Here is a 21,845-nt window from a genome sequence, read left to right on the forward strand (position 1 = left end):
ATTCACGCCCTTGCACCTTGCTTTCTTCGATTCTTCTCTCATGCTTCCTTGGCTTCTTCTTTGCAATCCAAGACTTCAAATACCTAAGCACAAACACCAAGGGAAGCAATAAGGTATAGGGAACGGTGCAAACACGCAATGAAGGCAAGCATTCAACAATATACGCGATTTCATTAAAAATACATCGAGACATGTATGCACGCATTATTTGAACAAAACAACTGCAGAACACCCTAAGACAAGCTAAAACAAGGCATAAACACTATCCTAGGAGTGACATAAAATGTCACTCATCAACTTTCATGATATTAATTTTCATATAATTTTACTAACATATAACTAGATAAATTAATGGTCAAAGTCATGTCTCAACATGGGTGTTTAGTAAAACTGTAACACTTATTAAAACACAGAGGGAGTATAACATTTCATCACTAGATGCATGACTTGTAAAATTACATGTCAAGTATTTCATAATATAAACATGTTTGTCACCATATCTCAAATCAATGCTTTTACGTCCTACATTGATTTTTATACACAAAAAAAACAAAAACTATCAAAGTTTGTGTTTATACTAGCACAGTTATGTATAATTATATAATACTTCAATTATACATTGAGATGCATGGTTGAGTTTATAAAACAAATTACACATTCCCACCAAACTTATATATTCACCATTTAAAAAATAAAAAATTCCACTTCCTATTGTATGGTCTGTCTTTCTAATCAAAAAATTATAAGGTACGTACTCTCTAAATAATATCTTCAAGTTTGACATTGTTAAAATAATTAAGCTAAATGAAGCACGATAAATTATTGACCATTATTGACCATGTTGATAGCTCATCAAAAACCTAATACACTCAAACATTCGATAAACATTATCATTCCATGTATCCATTAGTATAGTTTATAAAGATTAAACCATTTTTTTGTTGGTGGATAGAGCACTAAGGAACCATAACATAATACCGATGATATTAAAATAAGAATTGTAAGATCAGGTTTTGGATATCACCTAAAAAATTTACCAATTATAGTAAATGACGTGCAAAAATTAAATGATAAGTAGTCGATCAATTAAGAATATATACCTAAGATGACTGGGACTTCAGCATGAGGTTTGGGGAAGGGATAGTTGGTTCCATGCTTAGGATAGACAATAATTGCTCCATAAACTGTAGCTCTCGTCCAATTGCTATGAGCATGCCACCAAAGAGTACCTTCTTCTACTGTAAATATTACTTTCTGGCTAAACTTGCCTCCTAGCGGAATTGGACATTGTGTTATGTACTCTGGCCCATCACTCCATGGATTTCTCTCCATTGCAACTCCGTGCCTAATGATATCAAACATTACTTTCAATTTTACTTTTTTTTTTTGTTTTTTTTTTTTTTTTTGTGAAAGACATTACTTTCAATTCATCTAAAAAAGAAATCGTGCTTTTAACAATTGTAAATATCGGCCGCTTTTGTGCAAGTAGGTGATATATATGTATCGGACCAATAAATTACCAGTATTAAATAAATATTGACAATTTTAAATATTATGTGCTAATTGGGTGACAATTATATACCAACTCAAAAAAAAAAGAAGAAAAAAAAAAAAAAGCTGAAAAAATGACGGTAGTTATAATACTTTCTTTGATTGTGTAAAAATGTCAAATATACTTGGTTTAGCAAAAAAAAAAAGTCAAACAAATGATAAGGGTCTGTTCTGTTCGGCTTAATTTCAGTTCAGTTCCTAATTCCTTTCTCTCATAAACAATTCAGTTCAATTCAATTCAATTGTTTTCAGTAAATCGGTATATGCCCTAAATACGAAGAAGGCAGTATTGTTTTCCCATTTTTTCTAAACAAAGTTCCTTTAATTTCCCATATATAATGTTTTATTCCATGTAAAAACTATTGTTGTTAAAGTAGTGTTATCAATTTTTGCTCCATCCTTATTTCCATTCTATCAACAATTGATTCACTAGTTAGGTTATTATTTTTGGAGTACGTAGTTAAAATCACCTTCCCTTACCTCACGATCAATATGATTCATTTTAACTACACTAAAAAGTTTTATTTAAAAACTCAATAATATTTATTTGATACAGTCATACAGAGTAATATTTATTTAAATTTATGGAGCGTCTTAATGAAATAGAGAAAGCATTAATTTTACTAAAAAAAGGGTTGGATAAATTATCAGTTTTAAAAATATTTTATTTATTTGAATAATAAATCTTCATCTGTGACTTTAACTTTGTTCTTAAGATATTCACATGTTTGTAAACTAAGCCTTTTTTAACCTGGTGTTTAGAAATTTCTTGCATGGCCTCATCAAATCATAAAACAATAAAAATATTTTTTTTTACACCTTTAAATTAAAACACTAAGAATAAATTTGATTAATGAGTAACGTGCTTTCAAATAGAATGAATACATATCTAAGAATAATATAGTACTCCTTCTGTTTCGTATTAATCGCAACAATAGAGTGTTCACAAAGAACTAAAGATAGAAGAGGGCGATACCAATGAATAGTGACATTGTAGTTGCCACTGTTAATGACATCGACAATAATTGTATCTCCTTTGTGAACATGTATTGTTGGTCCTGGAAATTGTCCATTCGATGTTCTTCGTGCTGCATAGCTTTGTGTGTTTTTCTTCTTTCAACTGCAATTATAATTTAATTACTTATTTCTATAAGTTTCATTTATTTCAATCTTAATACAAACTAGGTTAACTAGCACATTATCATCACATTTACTACTTGTCTCTTCAAATATTTTGATTTACTGATCTTTGTATGCATTTCAAAAAGATTGATGCATGCATGCAGCTCATATTTAAAAAAGTTAATAAAGTAATTAAACAAAAACCATAAAATGGTATAATGGCAGCCTTTCCATTACAAAAGATGATCATGAACTTTTTTTTTTTTTTTTTTTTTTTTTTTTTTTTTGAGAAAAGATGATCATGAACTCATATATAAGTCATAAGCTATTAAGCTATATGTTGAAATACTAAACATATGCATGATTTGCACATTATGATTAAGTTGGCTTTACTCCGTATTTAAAAAAAAAAAAAAAAAAAAAAAAAATCAAATGCATATACAAACCTCAAAGCGGTAACGTGTTATAGCAAGGCAGTGATGGAGGCCATTGAAAAACAGTAAACAAAACAATAAAATTTTGAAAATGGATAACTTCATTTTTAGTATAGTAGGATTATTTTTTTTCCTACTAAGGTCGTTATTGATTTGTTTCTTGTAGTAAATGATGGGTTGAAGTTCTATATATATAGCCAATATAGGCATCCATGCATGTAACAAGGATGTTAACTAATAACATTTAATTTGTTTATTTGAAAGACTATTAAAAAACTTTTTGAACGATCAAGTGTACAATATTTTTTTTTTTTGTAAAATACCTAGTTTAAAGGCAACTTTTAATTAGTTTAGAAGTACAGTATTTTTCATCTGGATATGAGTACAATTTTCATTGTACATATGAGGTGAATTTTATGAGATAGGTTTTATACGGGATATATGGTTACCTTTAATCTTTAAATAACTTCCTCCGTCAAGTGGGTATGTTAGGTGGACATATAGTTTAAGAAAATTACAAATGGGTCCACTTAAAATATTTATTTATTGTATAAATTATAAAAGATTCACTTTTGTATTCTTATATTGCAAGATTACAAAAAATGGGGTGAAAGTGAGGTAGATGAGGAGAGAGAAATGTGGAAAAATATTTTTTTTATTAGTGCTCACATTTCATATTTAGTAATGTGTCAAGTATTATGGGGCGGACAAAATTGAAACTGTGTAAAGTATTATGGGACGAAGGGAGTAATTTTTATAGGATCAATTTATTTTAAAAAGTTTTAATACATATATATTATATCTCCTTTGTCTTATATGCGGTGCCCAAAAAACAAGTTGATCATTAATAATATCTCAAATTGAATATTTTTTAAATGATATAGAGTTGATATTTAATTTTAAAATTATATTTACATACGAATTTAAATAAGATCACATACATATGATTTTACTTTTTGCATATATGTCAATAGGAATTTACGGCAAAATAATAACTTTCCATGCACCAACTTATTGTAGTAATCAACTTAATACTACGTGGTTAATTATTCCATGCATCATAATAGTTATTAGAGAAGGTAGGAAGATATATAGTACTCATGTAAGGAAAGGATTGTTTTAATTTTAAATTAATTATTTATTATTATTTGATTGTGTTCCACCTACTTGTATATTTGATGATCAAAAATTAATTTTATTTATAATCAATAATACCTTAATCATTGTAATAATTGTATGGAATACAACTATACTACACAACTGGGATATAACAGTATAATATTAATTCAATATCTTAAATTTTATTTCTTATAATTTTTATGTGTTTCTCTAATTTTAAAGGTATACAAGGATTATATTCATTATTCAATTTCTCAACTCATCTATACTAATATATTAAAAAGTGTTGTAATTTTATATAATACATATTTTTTCATAAAGATCGACTCTCACCTTTGAATAGTTTTGAGGTCTTAGCTAGCTTTGACATAGCAATTAGATTTTCAATGTCAAAAGGATTAGATTAGTAAACATGTTTAATATGCTTAACTAATTAATTGCTTGAATCCAACCAAGTTTTTCAACTCGCGAGGCTGCTAATTTCTCAATTAGTTAATAGGTTAATTAATTAATCGTAGCAATGTCATGAACCAATCATGGATGATGTATTATCACTAATTTTTTTTTTTTTGACAATAGCAAATGTATTTATAAAATCAGAGTTTACAAAATACAGAACAAGAACTAAAACTTAAAGCATGGCTTTTAACACTTAAGCCTTTACAACAACTGTTGAAATTAAAAATAGAAATAAACTTGAAATGGCCGGACATGTTGCAGATAAGGGACTCCTTACAAACCAAGGAGCAAAAACATACTACACACCATAAGGAGAGCAACGGAGAGGATCGAAACTGTTTGACCATGGCTAGCTTATCCTTACCTGGCGGGATCAACTCATCACCAAGTAAGGTCTTCAAACGGGTCACTTGAAGTAGTGACCTTCCAATAAATAACTTTCCTTGTTCGCAAGAAAGCTTTGACAACGTCGAGGCTCGAGAAACCCCAAAACAAAGTTTGGGCGCCTGCTTCAGATAACAAATTTCAAGAGTAATGATCAAAAGAATCATTACAACCGAAGGGAAAGGGACCAAACCAATACCACTCCAACAAAACACACACTTCACCTTAGCCAAGGCCAACTTCTTGTTCAAACCCCCAACAACCAAACCTGTAAACTCTCTTACCACTAAAACCACACCACAATCCTTCACAAAGGATCTTAACTCCCTCTGCACACAACCATCCAAAATACTATAGCCAAAACAACTCAATAGCCCGGAAAACAACCAAAGGAGGCTAAAAATTACCATAAAACAAACTAAAACAAGTAAACTCTAATTAATACCAATAAAAAACATACTTAGGAAAGAGAACAAACCCTTCGGCGAGCACCAGTCGAACCAAGAAACCCGAGACCACGAACACAAGGGACCTCGATCCCTAGCCCTAACTTCACCGTTTCCGTCACGAACTTCTCTTGACGGCGGCGTTAGGCCTAGCCCTCCAGCGCAAGGACCCACGAAACCCTAACCCTAACTTTACCGTTTCCGTCACGGTCAAATTTACCGATGACCAATGACGGCGGCGTTAGGCCTAGTCCTTAGGCCTTGTTTCACCGACAGAGAGACCCTTAAAAACGATATCCTTCCACGCACGCTAAGGTGGGGAAGGGGCGGAGTCGGTGTTCGAATAAACTGCTCTCGCAACTTCTTTAAGAGGGAAAGCTCACCCAAACACCTTCAAACTAGAAGAAACTTGGGAAGGTGAGGGCTTCGGTTTTTGTAGTGTGAGAATTAAAGACTTCCAATTGAAGAGGGGGAAAGGGAGAAAAAAAAAAGGATGAGAAGAAGAAAACAAGGAGAGGAGGCTCGCCGGATTACCGGAGCCGCGGCCAAACTCCGGCGACAGCAGAAGGGAAGATGCTCGAGGGGGGAGTGGGAAGGGGAGAAGAAAGGACAAGAAGAAGATAAAAGGAGGAGAAGGCTCGCCGGAGTTCGGCCGCGGCGCCGGAACTCCGGTGAGTTCCTAGGGTTAGCAGGGGGAGGGTTTTAATGGGTTGAGGAGAGAGGACAGAGCATTGGGCTTTAGAGAGAGAAAACAATTTTTAATCCTGTTTTTATTATCATGTATATTATCACTAATACGGTAGTTAAATGTATCTTTTCTAATGGTAATGTATGCATTATTATAATAGGAGGGATTATATTCCACGATTATGTTGTATAAAATCTGCTTATAATATATTAATAGTATTTTCAACCGTCACTTTGAAAAGAGTTTTCAACTACCATGTTCATCACTCACAGTTAAGGATTGCTAGCTTGGCCTTCCACATTTGATATACAACAGAAACTAGTCAACTACGGAAGGAGATTGACCCAGAGGTGAGAGATGTGAATAACCTGGCAAAGTTAAACCATAAAAGATTACACGACCCAAAATTTACCCGACCCAGTTTGAACTCGAAATAATGACCTGAAATCTGAACCCACCCAAAGTGGTGTTGACTCGCTTTTGACCCAATACCTGAAATGACCCGACCTAATCAAGATGTTATCCAATACCCAATCGAAGTGACACGAAACAAATTAAACCTGATTCATTGACCCAAACGTGTCATCACTCGAATTGAAGTGACCTGGACTGATATTGTTTGATGGCTAATACCCAAAATGACCCTAACCAAATTACCCGGTATCCAAATTAACCACAACAAACCAGTTTCAACCCAAATTAATTTACTCAAATAAACCTAAATCAAACACAACCCAAATACTTTTTTTTAGCATTCTTTTTCATTGATCGATCTTGAATTCATTTATCAAGTATAAATGATATGCTACGAACTCGAACCGAAGACTCGACCAGAATTTCAACTCAACCCGAAATGATTTGATTCGAACTTAACCCAAAGCTCAACTTGACTCGAAATGACTCGACCCAAACTTGACTCGAAGTCTTCTTTATGCAAAACCAAACTCAATCCAATTTTTTTTTTTTTTTTGAAGAAAAACCCGACGAGCAAATTTATTAATCAATGGACAAAGTGTCCGAGAGTACATAAGGGACAAGTTCTACAGGAGAATGGTTAACCGACATTTTCTCAACACCAAAAGGAAAGACTTTAGCTAAATGGTGTGCTACAATATTCCCCTCCTTCTTTACATGAGCCCAACTTAGGTGAGAAAAACAACTAATCAATGAAATGATATCTAGAAGAACTCCATCTAAATCAGAGTAGAACACTGCTGCCTTCGAAAGTCTTTTTATGAGTACTTCACAATCTGACTCTAGTATCACTTCGTTGTACCCCTGTCTTCTTGCAAGCTTGATGGCCATCACGAGAGCCTTCTTGTTGAAGGATGGTAGTCACGTATGACCATGTTTGCTCAGTTCTTATTTCTGCTGATGTAGGATATTTATGTTTTTGTCCTGTTCCTATTTTGTAAGTTGTCATTTCATAGCTGTTATTTGGTAAGTTTCCTAGGAAGTTTCCCTAAGGTGTGCTGTCACTTTGTCAACAGTCTTAGCAGCCTATTTATGGAAGGACTAATAGTGTAATCAGATTATGATGAATGAATGAACAATCAGCATAATGAGCAACCCTAAATTTCAGTGTATTATTCTCTGTTTTCAGCATATTCTTGTCTTCATGGTATCAGAGTCGTAGGCTCAGATCTAGCCTAAAAATAGTTCTTTTTTTTTCTTAAAATCACAAATATTCTTACTCTTTTTTATAAAGCTGAAATCTTTCTTACTCTTTCTTCTTAAATCGTTTATTCATAATTCCAACAACAAATATTGAACCTATCAGTCCTCTTTATCTTCACCCTTCAGATGGTCAAGCATTTGTTGGGATTGAGAATCTCCAGGGATCTTCCAACTTCAGGTCGTGGAAGAGATCTATGGAGATTGCTTTGGCCAGAAAAAGGAAGCTTGGATTTATAACAGGAACCCTGAAGAAAGACCACGATGATGAGGTCAAATCTGAGGCATGGGAAACTTGTAATAGCATGATTATCTAATGGATTCTAGGGTCAGTATCAGACTCAATCAAACAATCTATTATGTTTGTTAACAGCTCATCTCAGATCTGGACTGAGCTGGAAAGGAGATTTTATCTCACAAATCGTACTAGGAAATACAAACTTAACAAAGATTTGTATGAGACCAAGCAACAAGGAAAAAGGATCAGTGAATACGATACCTATGGTGGAGTGTCTCCCTATGGTGGAGTCGTTAGTTTTTATTGGTTGTGTCGTTTGTTTGCGTTTAGGGTTTGTTTGTGTGTTAGGGTTTATCAAAAAATTAATCATCTTTTGCCCTATTGTTAGTTCCTTGGTAAAGATTTGTTCGGGATCGCAACGGTTGTCAAGTTTTCAAATGCGTTTAATCGAATCAGATAAAAATCATCCTTACGGCTACAACAAATCGTTAGACCGTCTCTCCGAAAAGGCTGTATATTCCAGCGATGTGTGCGAGAAATGTACCACAGTGCAAGATATTTTCAACAATCGTAGCTTTGATGAAGGAAACCCTAGTTCGATTCAATTTTATGTTTTTGTTAATTTAGATTTCATTTGTAGATGTCGAATGACTTTTTATTAATGAATTGATTTGTTTAAAAAAAAATGAAAGCAATATTGGAGGAGCTGGAATCTCTCCATGCTCTTCCTGTAATCACTAATATCACCTCTAAGGTGAGTGCTTTCTTAACATTTCTGAACAAACAAATGGAGGAACACAAGTTGTTCCAATTCTTAAATGGACTTGAGGCTTTCCCTTTGCCAAAGTGAATTTGGTGGATCGAGCACTGGTTCTACAAACCAATTCATTGTTCAACAAATTGAGGCTCTACTGAAAATGCTTCCAAAGCAGTCCCTTGGTGATAATGATGATGAAACAGAGAGCTATGTAAGTATGGTGTCATGTTATTTTATTAAATCTATTGGAAATGAATGGATAATATATTATGGTGCCTCTGATCATATGACTAGTTATTTAAATGCAATGCATGATGTTGTGGAAAGCAAAAATAACCCTTAAATCAACCTTCCTACTGGCCAAACTACTAATATCTCTCACTTTGGCAAAGTGAATCTAGGAAACAACTTGTCTTTGAAAAATGTGTTATATGTTCCTAGTTTCAGGCATAATCTTATTTCTGTGAATAAATTGATGCATGATTCACATAGTAAGGTATTATTCTATCCCAAGTACTATATCATACAGGACTTAGAGTCTAATACTGTAAAAGGGATAGGAATGATGAGGAGTGGTTTGTATTATCTGGAAAACAAACCTATAAAAGCTGTTATCAGTTAGTTAAAGACTTAGATTTTTGGAAAAAAAGAGAGTAAGGCTCTAAATGTTAGTACATACAGAAATATTCCTACAGTTGTGACTAATGTTCCAAAGCTGAGCCCTAAAACTTTATAGCATCATAGATTGGGGCATGCTCTAATTCAAAGAATTGAGAAAATCCATGGGTTGAAAGATCTGAAAGAAGGAAGTGGTGAGGTTTGCCTGACATGTCCTCTGGCAAAGTTCACAAAACTTCCCTATGCTGTGAGTGAATCTAGAGCACAAAAGACATTTGAACTTGTACACATTGACACATGGGGTCCTCATAGAGTGTTTACAAAGGGAAAGTATAAGTACTTTCTAACTATTGTAAATGATCACTCAAGAGTAACCTGGGTGAATCTCATGGTGCAGAAATCTGATGCATTTAAAGTTCTTGAAAACTTTATGAAAATGGTAGAAACTCAGTATGGAAGAAAGGTAAAGATTCTGAGGTCTGATAATGCACCAGAATTTGAGGATAAGAAGTGCAAGCCCCTTTATGAAAAATTGGGGATAGTTCATTAAACCTCATGTGTAGGAAGACCTCAGCAAAATGGAAGAGCTGAGAGGAAACACCAGAACATACGGGAGATGGGTAGAGCTTTGAGATTTCAAGCAGAGCTTCCTCTAAAATACTGGGGTGATTGTATTCATGCTGTTGTGTATATTACCAACAGGTTACCCTCTATTGTGCTAGGTGACAAAACTCCATATGAGGTTCTCAATGGCAAGAAACCGGCATATGGAGAATTAAGAACATTTGGGTGTCTTGCTATGGCAAGCAATCCAAGTATTTCTCATGACAAGCTTGATGCAAGAGGTATTCCTTGTATATTCATGGGATATCCAAGTAATCAGAAGGGTTATAAACTAATCAGTTTGATAAATGGTCAAGCTTTTGTATCAAGGGATGTAAAATGTTATGAAAATATCTTTCCATATCACATCTTTCACAATGCTTCTGCAGAAAAAGAAGAAAACCAGAACAGTGAGCAAAATCAAAACTGGATTGATGATGATGATGCTTATAGTTATTTTGAAAGAGAAGAGACAGATGAAGAAAAAACTGATACAGATTCTACAGCAAGAGAAGAATCAAATACAGAAGAAATGAGAAGATCTTATAGGCAAACCAGACCTCCAGCATGGCATAAAGATTATAAAGTAGGTGCTGCTACTTTGAACTATGCTAATGATGTAAAGAAGGTTGTTGAAACATCGTTTAGTGCAAGATACTTCTGTATGATGGTGTCACACACCAAGGAACCTGATACAATGCACTTCAATAATACTGTGAAACATAGCAAATGGCAAGAAGCAATGAATAAAGAATTGGAAGCTCCAGTGAAAAACAACACCTGGGAAATTACTGATTTTCCACATGGAAAGCATGCAATTGGGTGTAAATGGCTCTACACTACAAAATACAATCCTAAGACAGGAAATATTGAGAGGCATAAATCAAGACTTGTTGTTTTTGGGAATAGACAGAAGGAAGGAATAGATTACCAAAAGATATTTGCACCTGTAGCAAAAATGTCAACTGTAAGATCACTATTGGCTGTTGTTGCAATGAAGGGATGGAATGTTCATCAAATGGATGTGAAGAATGCCTTTCTTCATGGAGATCTTCAAGAGAAAGTGTACATGAAGCTTCCACAGGGATATCTTGGAAAAGGATTCAGGTTTGGGAAAGAATTTACTGGTGTGAATGTTGCTAGTGAACCAGGAAAGGTGTGCAAGCTAATCAAGTCTTTGTATGGTCTAAAGCAGGCTCCTAGACAGTGGCATACCAAGCTTAGTTCTGCCTTGATAGAGAAAGAATACAAACAATCCAAGACAAATTACACTTTGTTCACTCAAAAACATGAGAAAGGGTTCATAGCTATTTTTGTCTATGTTGATGATTTAATCATCACAAGAAGTAGCATGGACATGATCTGTGAAGGAAATAAATACTTGAAGAGTCAATTTAAGATGAAGGACATTGGTGAGCTTAGGTACTTTCTAGGAATTAAAGCTGACAGAACAGATGCTGGGATATTTTTGTCTCAAAGGAAGTATAATTTAGATATACTTCAAGAATATAATATGAAAGGGTGTAAACCACTCAGATTACCTATGGATACTCATCACAAGCTCACATATACCTCTAGTAGTCCTTTATCTCAACCTGAAAAATATCAAAGGTTGATTGGAAAGTTAATATATCTCACTATAACCAGACCAGACATTGCCTTTACTGTTCACACTCTTAGCCAGTTCATGCACTCTCCTACCTCTGCTTATTATCAGGCTGCAATTAAGGTGTTAAGGTACTTATCTGCGTCTAAGAATCAAGAAATTCTTCATGCTGCTGAATTTGCTGCAAAGTAGAGAGCTTATTGTGACAGTGATTGGGCAGGATGTCCTATCACAAGAAAATCTACTTCTGGTTTTTGTATTCTCCTATATCCTAGAAAGTTAAGAAACATGTTGTTGCTCGATCTACTACTGAGGCTGAATACAGGTCAATGGCTCTTACTATTTGTGAGGTCATGTGGCTTGAGCAAATATTAAAGGACTTGGGTCTGAAATCTCTTGCGCACACTCCTTTATTCTGTGATAATTAGGCAGCCTTGGCAATTGCTGCGAACCCGGTTCAATATGAGAGAACAAAACATGTAGAAATAGACTGCCATTTCATTAGGGAGAAGGCTATTGGTTAGGCTATTATTCCTATCTATGTCAAGAGTTCAGAGAAACTTGTAGACCTATTCACTAAGGTGGTGTCAACAGAACAATACACTCAGTTACTAAGCAAGCTGAGAGTTCAGAATTCTTACTCACAGCTTGAGGGGGAGTGTTGAAGGATGGTGGTCATGTATGACCATGTTTGCTCAGTTCTTATTTCTGCTGATGTAGGATATTTATGTTTTTGCCCTGTTCCTATTTTGTAAGTTGTCATTTCATAACTGTTATTTAATAAGTTTCCTAGGAAGTTTCCCTAAGGTGTGCTATCACTTTGTCACTGGTCTTAGCAGCCTATTTATGTAAGGACTGATAGTGTAACTAGATTATGATGAATGAATGAACAATCAGCAGAATAAGCAACCCTAAATTTCAGTGTATTATTCTCTATTTTCAACATAATCTTGTCTTCACTTCCCTTCAGCAATTTCTGCAGGCCACCAGGCCTTAACTCTTCTGCATGCTGAAGCTAACACTTCACCTCTGCTATCTCTAGCCACCACCCCCATTCCTACCCACCCTTCCTCGGCCAAACTAGCATTAGAATTGAGCTTAATGATTCCCATAGGTGGAGATATCCACCTGTTAATACTCTTCTTTTGCTGCCTCTGGCGAATGCCATAGACCTTCTTTGTATGATAGTCAAATTCTTCCACCAATCGAACTAATCTCGCAAGAAGAATATTATTAGGAGTAGTAGTGCCATCAAAATACCTTTTTATGATGCTCCCCCCATACAATCCACATCAAAAATGCAGCTTTTTGTTTTAATTTAACATCTTTTGTTTGTCCACCTAGCAATCAAGTCATACCAAGAACCAAACTTGTCGTTCAGCAAACTCCCACAACCACTTTCCTCCCACAGCTCTTGCAAACGCACATAGTCAAACATAGCATGAGCACTTGTTTCCTCCTGCAAACCGCACCAAAGAAAGGCTGCTTCATTAATTAAGTGGCAATAGTTCAACAGAGCCTTCGTGGGGAGTGTATTAGTGCACACTCTCCACAAAAAATGTTAGACTTTTGGCGATACATTCATGCCCTAGACCTCCACCCAAGCTTGGTGGTAATCATCCAAGTTGAAACCCTTACCTAACATGTAAGCTGTTTTAACAGAGTACGGGCCATCCTACGAAAAAGCCCATGTTAAAACGTCATTGGTTACCATTGTATTTACAGGAATTGACAAGATGCATTTTTGATCCCGGTCTTTGAAAGTTTCTGCTATAACATCAACTTTCCACTCACCAAATTGCTCATCCATAAAGATCATTAACAGTGGTATAACCCACCACCTCTGAACTTATGATAAATCTGCCTTCCGCATCAGCCACCTATGGGTCACGCTAATTATTTACCTCCTTTCCAATTATCTATTAATCCGAACATACTCAAAAACTAAAGGAGATTTCTCATTGGTAGCCATCAATTTTTGCTTATTCCCATTGGTAACCACTTTGTATACCAATTATATTTGGTAGCCTTCAACTTTTAAAATGTTACTTTTGTAATCTTATTTAGTCAAAAATGTTACATAAACGTTAACTTTGAATTAGAGTTATTTTAATTCTTAATTAATCTTTTATAATTAATAATTAAAAAAAATCCTTTCTTCTTTCCCCCTCTTCTACCGAGTCCACCCCCATAGTCGTACTGTTCCTCTTTCTCTCCTCCCTTTGCTAATTAATTTTTTCTCTCTTAGCCCCAAAATATTTGATGAAAGGTAGATCTATGCCTCCTCCTAAAACCTTACTCTGACTCTTTGAGTTCTCCATTGAAGCAGCTTTTAAGCTTTCTCTCTTCCATTGAAATAGTTTGTGAGGTAGGATGGTTTTATTGGTTTTTGTAATCATCGAATATCAATATCCCTTTGAAGCGTAATCCACGTTGTCCATGGTGGTTCCATTGTAGAGCGGCGGTGTGGTGCTGCTGGCTGCGAGTTGGTGCGATGGTGGTTGGTTGTTCAGCGCCACTATGTGGAAGTTGTGGGGAGCTGCCCGGTTGTTGGCTTGTGATGCGGGTTTGGTGCGTGAAGAAGTAGGAGAGGTAGCATGAGTAGTAGTGTGGAGGGACGGTTGGGACTGGGGTGTCAGGAATTAGGCACCGGTGGAAAAGGATGGGCCGGCGCCGGCAGCGTAAGGGGAGAGGAGAGAGGGGCGGCTAGGCTAGTTAGGGGAGGGGTTTTTTTTTCTTCAATCAATCAAATATAATATAAATAACCTTAGTTAAATATTTTTTAATTATTATAAAATTAACTTCCGTTAAACTTAACAGTTAGTTAACAGTTTTTAACCATATAAGGTTACAGAAGTAACATTTTAAAAGTTGAAGGTTACCAAAGATAATTCATATACAAATTGGCTACCAATGGGAATAAGAAATAGTTGATGGCTACCAATGAGAATTTTCCAAAACTAAATTGACCTAACCCATAGCCAACTCGAATGATCCGATGCCAGGTGTAGCCGTGTAGATGTAATTGGGGAGGCTAAACCTATTGTGTTAAACGAATGTTGGTGTTTTACTGTGGACATTGTGGTTAAGAAGTTAATTTCTTAGTGAACAAAACATGACAACAACATTAATAAGTGACATATTTATGCCTTTTAATTTCTATTAAAGAATAATCATTAGTGACATATTTAGATGCATGCTTTGTATTCTTCAATTATAATGTCTATGAAAGTAGATGCATTTTAAGTAGCTAAAGAGAACACCCCGTACCAATTTAAGGAGTTGGATATGATTTTGGTGAAGCATATATATATCAAATACCTTACAAAAATTTAAGTAAAATTGTCGATAGAAAAAGTGAATATAAAGATTCAATTATTTAGAAAATGAAGCTATCAAATTTATGAATCCATATTTTTTTTTTCTTGTATTACAATTGAATCTTTGAGCTTTCCAACATCGGGGCATGTTTGAAGGTGGAAGCAATATACTCGATTCGGGCGTATTGCCATTTTTGACAATGAACGCCATCTCCATCCTCCATGAAGCATGTCGCTCCAAGTGACAATGCATGAACAAACTCCTAAATAATTGTTAATTGATTGAGAAAATTATTTAAACTATAATTTACTTAGTACATGTAATTATCACAAAAATAAAAGGAAATTTTGTCAAAAACCACCTTTTAAAATATTTTTGTGAAAATCACCTATTTAAAAAAATGTTGTAAAAAACCACTCAATTTTATTTATTTTTTATTATTTTTTTTTTTTTTTGCAACTCACCATATGCTACAAGAAAATAAGCTTTGAGTAGTGGTCATTTGTACTGTTGGTGGTGGCAAATCACAATGAAAAATTTAAATTAGGTGGTTTTTTACAACTAATTTTGAAAAGTAGTTTTTCACAAAAACAGTAATTTAAAAGGTCACCAAAATTTCCAAAATATAAAAGTTTCAATTTGCATGATGCAAGATGAGTGCATAGACAAACCTGGATTATCGGCCCAAAATCTGATAGCAGTCCATCCGTTGTACGGAACTGCAATTGTGTTTAGATACGGAGGATCAACAAGATTATAATTCAAAGGATCCTTTTCCTTGTTAAAGTTGCCAAATCCTGACCCAACGACGTAGTAGTTATAACCATGAAGGTGCATAGGATGGTCAGCCGAGGCAAGCACTTTTGTACCTTGGAAAACAATCTCTACTGTCGCGTTATAATCCAACACCTTAACCTTTGTCCCACGCTCTGGTACTCGCAACTCCATTGGTAGGTTACTCGAAGGGTGCATTTGTTGGAATATTTGCTTCAAATTGTTAGTGGTTAGTTAACTCCTAATGTATAGGAATATGCTCTACTAAGTATTAGTTTGTGTTAGTGGAGTCATAATAGTAGTGGGTTAGTTTAGTGGGTTAATATTAGCCTGTTTAATGGTCATGGGATCATGTTCCTTAATTATAGCTTAGTTATTTGCACTATATATATGTTGTTATATACTACTTTTGTTAATGGATTGAATACAACTTTTATTATTCTTTCCCTTCTCTCATCTCTATTTATTATTTCAACTTGGTATCAAGAGCTTTAGGTTAGACATTAGAAAAAGCCGAAAAGAGAAGGGAAAGAGATGAAGCCAAAAAAAAAAACAGAGAGAGAGAGAGATATGTAGAAAAAAAGAGTATTATTATTTAAAAAAAAAAAAAAAAACAATGAGTAAGAGAAACAAGCAACGCAACTTGAGTTCATCGTTTCTGAGCAATTAAAAAAAAATTGACTGAAATTTTGTGTGAGTGTTACTGTGTTTAACCATGGAAGTAATGGTTAGATGTATTAATGGGTTCCCTTTTAACCCATGAAAAAGGATTTTAATCTTGTGAAAAAGAGGGCAAAAAAAAGTGTTTAAGGTAAAGATCGCATTATCTTTACAAGTGTGGAAGTCTTTATCAATGCAGAGACGGTTAGCAAGATAATACCAAAGATTTTTGGTATAAGCAAGGTGACATGGTCAATTGGAGGACAATGTTAAATAGAGTTAATGGAGAGATGTACTCCATTGAATGTAAGTTGATGATAATGTGCATCAACAAGATCGAGTAATTGATGAGAAGTGCATCAACAAAAAAATGTCAAGGTTAGTTTAGAGTAAGGAGAGAGGTGCTCTGAAAGTAAGGCATTGGTGATAATGTGCACCAACAAAATTGTGTGGGTGATGAGATGTGCTTCACAAAGTGCTATAAAAGCAAAAGTAAATTTCGTCGAGGTCAAGCATGAAAATTGAATAATCATTGTAACCCAATTTGAAGCAAGAGGGTGTGTTGGAATATTTGCTTCAAATTGTTAGTGGTTAGTTAACTCCTGATGTATATGAATATGCTCTATTAAGTATTAGTTTTTGTTAGTGGAGTCATAATAGTAGTGGGTTAGTTTAGTGGGTTAATGTTAGCATGTTTAATGGTCATGGCATCATGTTCCTTAATTATAGCTTAGTTATTTGCACTATATATATGTTGTTATGTACTACTTTTGTTAATGGATTGAATACAACTTTTATTATTCTTTCCCTTCTCTCATCTCTATTTATTATTTCAACAGCATTGTCCGGGAAGTTTGTACTAAAATGCTTATGATCCATGTTATAATAATAGTATGCTTCAAGTAATTCGAAACTTGGACTAACAAAGGATACATTATTCAAGGAAGTAGCAAAGCGAGTATTATTAGATCCATCACAAGAACTCCCAATCTCACACGGGAAGGAGTTCATGGACAATGTATAAAACAAAGGAGTAGTAATATCTAAGGGGACTTCGACAGGGTGATTCTTACTTGCTAAACTCCTGAACGAGTTTGTAAAGTTAACGAATGCACTAGTATCATTGTGGTCAGGGAGATTTGGCATTGGAGTAGTATTGTTTGTATTGTGGTTTTCGGTATAGTAGATAACACCCGTGGCTATGGTTTTCGTAAAGACTGCTTTTGGTCTACTTGCATAAGGTTTTGTAGCCATATAGTATTGTCTTGGTGTTTAGTTGGCCTTAAGAAGCACGTCTATGGTTTGACCAGAAGATATAACGATGTAATGGATTACGAATGGCTTTAAATAGCTACCATCGGAGCCAACAATGGTTAATGTATAGTTAGCTACCCCAAAGAACATCATGTGCTGCATTGCTGAATTGATTATCCGAAATAGATAAGTTTTGCCTTGATCCACTCTTAGCTTGAACATATCTACATAAACCATAATATTGAATTAGCATATAGTGTAATAAGTTTTGAGTAGATAGTTTAAATTAATTTTTATATTTGCTATTCAATCTTTTGGGTAAAGTTACTACTATATACTTCATTTGTTATTTTATAATTGTAACCGTATGAATTTTACATAGAAAAAATAACCTAGGATACACAAGGTGAAATTTAGAATAGAAAAATAACAAACAACAAAGGAACAATTCACTTCGCCTTATTTTTGTTGAACTGAAATTATTTTTGCTGAATTAAAATTATTTTTACTAAACTGAAATTATTTTTACTGAGTTGAAATTATTTTTGTTGAACTGAAAATATTTAATTGATTCTCTATTATATTTCTTCTTTATAGTTACTGATCTGAATTTTACTAAACCTAAATTATTTTTACAGGACTGAAATTATTTTTGCTGAATTGAAATTAATTTTACTGAATTGATATTAATTTTACTGAATATTTTTTTTGTAAGGTGATTTATAATATAAATGTAAATAAGTGAAAACAATTAAAATAAAGGAAAATTTGTCTAGAAGGGACATATAAGTTCACTGTTTTGTCTGGAAGGACCTTATATGTTTAAAGTGGTTTAAAAGGACCTTATAAATTTATTTTGTAGTTTGGGGGGACCTTGAGGTCGGAAATCGACAATAATTGACTTTTTTCTCTAACGTTGACCTCTCTCACGTGACCTTAAAAAATGACCCCCTTTCCTTTTTTTCCAAGATTTCCCTCCAATTCCTCCCCTCTCTTCTAATTCTCAAATGACAAAAATCAAAATAAGAGAATTTGAGGGAAATCATAGAAAAATAGAAAAGGGGATAATTTTTTAAGGTCACATGAGACGTCAACGTCGGAGAAAAAAGTCAATTATTGCTGGATTCCGACCTCAAGGTCCTCCCAAACAATAAAATCAACTTATAAGGTCCTTTTAGACCACTTTAAAGTTTAAACATATTAAGTCCTTCCAGACAAAATAGTAAACATATATGTCCCTTCTAGACAATATTTTTTAAAATAAATAACCATGAATGGAGCATGGATATAAGTCCCCAGGTTGACCATTGATTAAGTAAGCATCAGAAATTTGTGGATGTCCTCCTCTTTGTAGGCATGTATCAAAGAGTGCTTGCATATCAGTTTTCCACCATTCCCCTACACAATTTAAATGTCAAATCATCTAGACCTATTGATCAAGCTATCTTAATTATATGTTAAAAATGATACATAATTTTGTATAAAATCAATTAATACCTTATAAATATCAATTATATATACCTAGGATGATGGGGATTTCAGCATGAGGTTTAGGAAAAGGATAGTTGGTTGCTTGTTTAGGATGGACAATAAGGGCACCATAAACTGTAGCTCTCGTCCAATTGCTATGAGCATGCCACCAAAGGGTGCCTTCTTCTACCGTGAATATTACTTTCTGGCTAAACTTGCCTCCGGGCAGAATTGGACATTGTGTTATGTATGCTGGACCATCGTTCCACGGATTTCTAGCCATTCCTACTCCATGCCTATTTCAATAACAACCATTAATTTTTTTTATGAAATAATAAATGTGGTAGAGTAGAAAAACGATAGTTGATACCAATGGAGTGTGACATTATAGTTGCCATTGTTAATGACATCGACAATAATTGTATCCCCATTTTGAACATGCATTGTTGGTCCAGGAAATTGCCCATTCACTACCAGGATGTTCTTTGTGCTGCATAACTTTGTGTATCTTTCTTCTTTCAGTTGCATCATAAATGCAAGAGTATATGAAAGAATAGTAAGTTTTGGAATTTAATAAATGTTTCATTAGTGAATGGTGGAAGTATATAAACACATTTTTCTTAACAAAAACCTCTGTTTTTTTTTCTTTGAAAAATCTTAGCATAAACTTAGTACTACCTCTGTTTCATATTATTTGCAATAATTTGAAATAAAGTAGAGAGGAAAAAATATATAATCGTTAAAAATTATATGAAACGGAGGTAGTATTTAGTTTATACTCCGTACATTATATATGTATATTTTATTAAATTAACTAAATCACGATTCAAAATAAAATGACACACAAACCTCAAAACAATAATGTTTCAAAGCTTGGCAGTGGTGGAGATCATGGAAGGACAATAGACAAAACGAGAAAACTTCAAAAATGGCAAACATAGCTTACTAACTTTATTATTGTATATTTTATGGTATGTGATGTATTCTTTAGAAATGAGCATTGAATTTACCTTATATAAAAATAATATATGTTTCTCTAAGTCTTATTGAATTCTTTCAAGCAAGAAAAATACCTTAATGGATTTATTTCAGCAAGAAAAGAATAAAATCTTATTGGATTCTTTTCTTATGTCTTAAATGCACTTACATTAATAACGATAAGAAATAAAATCTTAAATGTTTTTTTTTTTAAAAAAAATATATTTAATGAGCATTAATTATAGTAAGGAAAACAAAAAAAAAAAAAAAAACCTAATCTGCATTCATTATTTTTAACATTACTTTTCTTTTTATTACTCCTTCCCTATTTACTCCCTCTGTCCCAGAAACTTTGACCCTTTTGGGTTAATTTCCCAGGCATTAATTTATTCTTTTAAGGTGAAGTGAACAAGGCCTAAATGAAGAGGTTGTTTAGGCCGAAAATAGTCTAATTTCTTTGGAAATTAGACTATTTCCGACCTTTTTTCCTAAATTTTATTTACTTTTGCAATTTAGGTTTCAATAAATCTTCACAGGTTTCAATAAATTTACACAAGTAGTGTAGATATTCGTCCGTCTCCCTATGGTGGAGTGTCTTCCTATGGTGGAGTCGTTAGTTTTGGTTAGTTTAGTTGTTTGTTTATGTTTAGGGTTTGCTTATGTATTAGGGTTTATTAAAAAGGTAATCATCTTTTGCCCTATTATCAGTTCTTTGGTAAAGATTTGTTCGGGATCGCAATGGTTGTCAAGTTTTCAAATGCGTTCAGGCAAATCAGATGAGAATCATCCTTACTGCTACAACAAATCGTTATACTGTCTCTCCGAAAAGGCTGTATATTCCAGCGATGGTGCGAGAGATGTACCATAGTGCAAGATCTTTTCAACGATTGTAGCTTTGATTAAGAAAACCCTAATTTGATTCAATTTTATGTATTTGTTAATTTAGATTTCATTTGTAGATGATGGATGACTTTTTATTAATGAATTGATTTGTTTCAAACAAAAAAAAAAAAAAAAAAAAAACAAGCCTCTAAGTTCCAATATTTAAATTTTAAAAATGTTAAATATGGTAGCTAAAAAAAAAAAAAGATGATATCATCCTTGCATTTAGGTGGGAAATTTTTTATTGAGAGAGCGAAATTAGGCAATGGTGACGTCAGCATACTCTTTTTTAGTAATACTTAATAGAATAGATGACTCTTTCTCAAAAACATAAAAAAAAAATAATAATAATTAATGACTCCATTTCTTTGGACACGGGTGTTTTTAGAATTTGTTATATATAACCGGGTATATTGTACACCCAACTAACCCAAGGTTAGTTTTGCTCTTTATTTGATGATTAAATGAAAAACAATCATCAAAATAAGAACAAATTACTCATGGGTGTACGGTGCACCCGGGTGTATATAACAATCTCTCGAGAGTTTTAAAACTAGTATAAATTACGGAGTATAAATTTATGATAGTAGTGTGGTTGGTTGAAGAATAAAAGAAATTTGAAAAATTAAACGTGGGTATACGGCCTCGTTCACTTTATCTTATTTTTGTTGAACTGAAATCATTTTTACTGAAATGAAAGTATTTTTGCTTACTGGAATTATTTATACTGAACTAAGATTAATTTTACTGAATTGAGATTATTTTAGGTAAATGGAAGTTATTTTTACAAATTTTCTATTATATTTC

The 21,845-nt window shown here is 33.8% G+C and overlaps 1 pseudogene; it reads right to left on the reverse strand.

Annotated features, from left to right (window-relative positions):
* The window catches only part of LOC145585084 (laccase-10-like), a 159,348-nt pseudogene that overhangs the window by 135,291 nt on the left and 2,212 nt on the right, over window positions 1–21,845 (reverse strand).

This window comes from Chenopodium album, chromosome 16 (genome assembly GCF_948465745.1).
Source record: "Chenopodium album chromosome 16, dcCheAlbu1.1, whole genome shotgun sequence".
NCBI lineage: Eukaryota > Viridiplantae > Streptophyta > Magnoliopsida > Caryophyllales > Amaranthaceae > Chenopodium > Chenopodium album.